Source organism: Echiichthys vipera (genome assembly GCF_963691815.1).
Source record: "Echiichthys vipera genome assembly, chromosome: 16".
Classification (NCBI taxonomy): Eukaryota; Metazoa; Chordata; class Actinopteri; order Perciformes; family Trachinidae; genus Echiichthys; species Echiichthys vipera.
This window is the reverse complement of record NC_139841.1, coordinates 10015058-10019887: the sequence shown is the minus strand read 5'-3', so window position 1 is coordinate 10019887 and position 4830 is coordinate 10015058.

Here is a 4830-nt window from a genome sequence, read left to right as displayed (position 1 = left end):
TAAGCAGCCTAGCTCTGCTGGCTATTGAGAGGACACTGGTCAAGTCCCTGGAAAAGACGCCTAGTTGGTACGACAAGGTCACAGATCATTTTCTTGAAAAGGAATGAAGGGTAGAATTTACATATGAATAAACAAACACATTTATGATTTAGGCTGGGAAAATGAGCTTCCCCTCACTGAAAGACCAGCAGCCGCCACTGCTTGTCCTCACTTCCTGGCATTTCATAAAAAAGACACTATCTGCTTCATGGCATGGATTTCTGATTTTAATATCCGTTAGTTGATGATCATCTGTTGCTGGCATGTCTTGGCCTGCTGATCCATATCAGGTGGATAATTCTGTTTAGATTCATCAATTTACACACAAAAGTATAGATAGCATATTCTCTGTAATGGCAACCAATTCTTTGTAAGGAAGAGACCACTTTGCAGCTGGTGCTGCTGTTGCACAGATAGCAGAATTCCTATTAATATATTATCCTGGCTTTGGTGCTGATGTGGGGAATTATCTCTCTTTCTCAAATGCTGTGGTTATCAAGGACTGAGTCTTGCTGATGGCGGTTTATGTTGCTGATTTCCTACCTGGCGTAGTACAGACAACATTTTCTTTCACTAGAATGCTGTTACTGCAGCGGCAGTAACAGCATACTGTAGCAGATTGTGAGTCTGAGCACAAAGAAACAACACCACATGCTGTAAATGTCCACTGCTATCACTGAATGCCACCTTATTGGCTGATTGTCAAATGACAATCAACAAGGGGAATCAGACAAAAGTGATGGTCTGACAATAAATCGATGCATGTTATGCAGTCTGGTGTATTATTGCAGAGTAACAGATATCATCTATGTGCACTCACTTTAATAAGTCCAGTCCTTTAGCTTCCATAGCTTATTGAAGTACAACTCATTATGACTATTTTAGTTTTAATTTCCTTACAGATAAACTGGCAACACTAACAGTTGTTGGTGTCTAGTTGAGGCTGTGGTTATTGGGACGTGCATTATAGTTGCATTGTCACAATCAATGATACACGAGCAAAAAGCAAATATTTCCTTGGTTTCCATGGCACTGTTTGCTCATCATGATTGTAGATAAAAAAAGAAAAGGCTCCAGACCAGCAGTTGGCAATGATGGTATGAGAGATGATCTCAATGAGAACCCTGCGATCCCCCAGTCAGGAGCAGATGGCTGAAGCACATGAACTGTTGAACGTCACTTCTGGTGTGGGCTGCAAAAACAGTGATATGACTGTTTTGAAATAACTGGTGCTTACATAAATGTTGGTTCCACCCAGTGAGCTGCACTCCAAGTTGGAGATCAAAGGTTCTGAGTAATTAAGAATCATTCATAGGAAGGCACATGTATTGCTGTAAAAAGGGAAAGTTTGGGAATTTGATGGAGAAAGACTTGGAAGGACTTGAAAGTTTTTTGTAAATGTAATGGCTCATTGAAAGTCCTTGAATGTATGTGTTTTGCGCAAGAACAGAACTTAACATTCTTTTGAATTTGCTCTTCAAGTTTACCTGGATAACCTTGATTAAAAATGAGTAAAATATGTCTTTAATGTCAGTAATGTGTGTCGCCAACACATACAGACAGCAGAACATAACCTATTTGCAACAGCATGCTAGATCTCATTATAATTATTCTGTGTTGTAACAGTGATCAACCATGAATCATGTCTCACACTATGTTGTGTTGAATTTGAGGAAATCAGGCCTTGGAATTCCATTAAAAAATGTCCCTGGTTTTGATATTTAATGTGTGGGAACTCTCTTTCTCTGAGAATTGCATTGCATTCCTCTGACTTTATTTAAAGGATTAGACCATTTTCTCTCCACCAAAAATCTGGAAACTGTTATTCACTCCTTTATGATTATCTCCTTGCTCTCTGGCAACAGTAAAAAAAAAAAGAAAAAAAAAATCCCTCTCCCACCTTCAGCTCAACAAAAAGTCTGCTGCCAGAATTTTGACTCGGGCCAGTAAACATGACTACATTACACTCATCTGGGTTCCCCTGTTTCCTTAAAGATTTTATTGACTACTTACAAAGCCACGAGAGTCTCGCTCCAAGTTATTTATCTGACCTGTTATTGTATATGTTCCCTCCTGCACATTGGGATCCTTGGATTAATTATTCCTAGTTGTTCCAAGATTAATATACGAACCTTTGCATCCAGGGCACCTAGACACTAGAATTACCTGCCCGAGGAGATCAGGGTTGCAAACCCTGTCTCGTCTTTGAAATCTCTTTTAAAATGCCACTTTAAAAACTTGCTTTTTTATGATTTTATTGATGTGTCATGATATTCAATCTTGTTATATTCTGTTTCTTGTTCTGGCCTTCAGTTCATTTGACTCTGGTTGTGTTCTCTGTTGGTAAAGCTATTTGTAACTTTGTTTTGAAAAGTGCTTTATAAATAAAGTTTATTAATATTATTTAAAAAAAACACAGCTTCTGAAAGAAACGTTAGATTGAAGTGTCAAATCAAATTAACATTTGACTTTTCATGTTGCCTAACATGAAAAGAACGATCCGTTGGTGAATCAGCTGTCGTTGAGGTTAGGCAAAGTTATTAGCAGCACATTTGTTTGAAGCGAAAACCCGGAGGAGGAGGAGGAGAAGGAACAGGGGAATCAAAGGAGTTGTTTTTCTTTCTGTTTTCTTTCTTTGCCAATCAAATATAATCAAGGCTCACAAACGGTGCTGAAATGTGTGCTCATTTTTAGATATCCTGTCTCACAGAAGCTGGCCCTTTTGTATACTGTTTCAATTGTTTACCAAGTTTGAAATTGTCCTTGTCCATGTTGCATTTATTGTGATCTTCATAGTTAAATCATAAAGTTAGATGATCTCATCTTTGTCTGAATTTTAGATTCTCTCAAGTCTCTATATTATAATCCATTGTCTTGTCTGGCCATGTCTTCAAAGGTTTTCGCACACTTTAAACTATCATCTAATCTTAGATGGTGGATAGAGACAATGTCTGCAATGTCATGGTTTTGGTTTGATACATCAGTGTGTTTTGCTTATAGTTTAACATCTTCTTCCTAGGGCCTTTCTGTGGAAGTGTTTTAGACTGCCAACTGTTTGGACTTGGGTCAACAGGGAGCCCAAGCCACATGAATAATGCATGGTGTCTGCTCTCAGGCATACAGCCCTGTCTGTGCTGCCACTACACATGCAGTGCCAAAAACGGAGAGTTACAGAGATCATAGAGAACAGCGGCAGATAAGACAGTGTCACAGAAAGGAGAAAAGGGGGATGGGAAAACACAGAGGATAAATCCAAGAACAGAGACGTACTATGTGCATGACAGGAAAACAATAAGATATTTAAGAGGAAGTTTCACTGAAATTACAAAAAACATTTCTCGTGCTACTGCAACTATTGATTACTTTCATTGTGGCTTAACTTGTCAATTATCATTTAAAAAAACATTTGATGATATTTTATGAAATGGACCCTTACAATTACCCAGAGGTCAAGGGTAAAATGTCTTGAAATGGCTTGTTTTCGACCAACAGTCAAAACCACCGAAATATTCAGGTTACAAGCAAATATTTGGAAATGTAGTTTGATAAAAGATGTTAATGTCTCTGAAGTTTGAATATTTCTTTCAAGCAAAACTAAATATCTGAAAATGTGACCTTGGACTAGGGGTCACAATCTTCGAGACTAAATATTTTAATCTAGAAAATAATTAGCAGATTAATTGATTAATGAAATAATCATTAGCTGCAGCCCTACTCTGGCATCATCCTGTCCTCTCCCTGCATATTTCCTGTCTGTCTCTACAATCGGCTATCAATAATACAGATCGATCAGCTAATCATGTCGGCACTGGCCACAAAAGCTGTTTGGTGCACAGATTGTTCCAGATTCCATCTGTGCTCCCTAAATCTTTAAAAAATCACATTTGACAAATTCTACAGCAAACTATTTTTTTTCAGAAATCATGTACCAGTTAATCTCGAAAATCCACAGACTTCACTGTCAACACTCCTACTGGAACTAAATGTTTTCAATGCTTGAGCACCACAAAAAAAAAATTCCATTTACTCTCATTATACTGAGGTGGGAGTATAAATCTTATAACCTTGATACATACACTGAGCGTAAAACTAAAACTATCTGCATGGCTATATGCAGCAGGTTATTCCTTGACCTTTAACAGTGGAGACGGACCTGGTTGGTTCTGTTCACCCATGACAAGTGAAACGCCTCATTAATGACTAAACGCGCTCAGCTTCATAGTTTTGAGAATATTATTGATCCAATAGTCGCTATTACAAATCTGTCTGCTACTTCAGCACCATGGACAGATTCTAACTTGCACCAACCTAAGTCAGATAAAGGATCGGTGAGTCAGGCAGACTACTAACATATTCAACTAAACAACCCATCTGCACCTGCACTTTCTCTGCTACTAGCGGATTTAGGACTGAGATGGCAGGTTAACAAGGGGCATGCATTTCCAAAAAGCGGGATGGCATCCCTCCTTATATTACCTATTGGCTATATAACACTAGTAATACAAGGGTAAATGTCCTTCTGTAATTTGAGTGAACTGACTATTTCAGGCAGAAGAAAGAAGCAGGTAATAAAATATGATAAAGATGCAGTAAACACACCAAAAACATCATAAATAATGCGGGGAAAAAACGGCTGAAATATGGACACCCAACAAGAGGAAGACAAGATGAGCTGGGGAGAATTGAAGGGGTAGATAGGTACAGAGGAGTGTGTGAAAATGCCACAGGGACTGCCAACCAGATTGGCCATCTGGACCTCTGAGCTGACAGCTTGACATGTTCCGAGTGCAG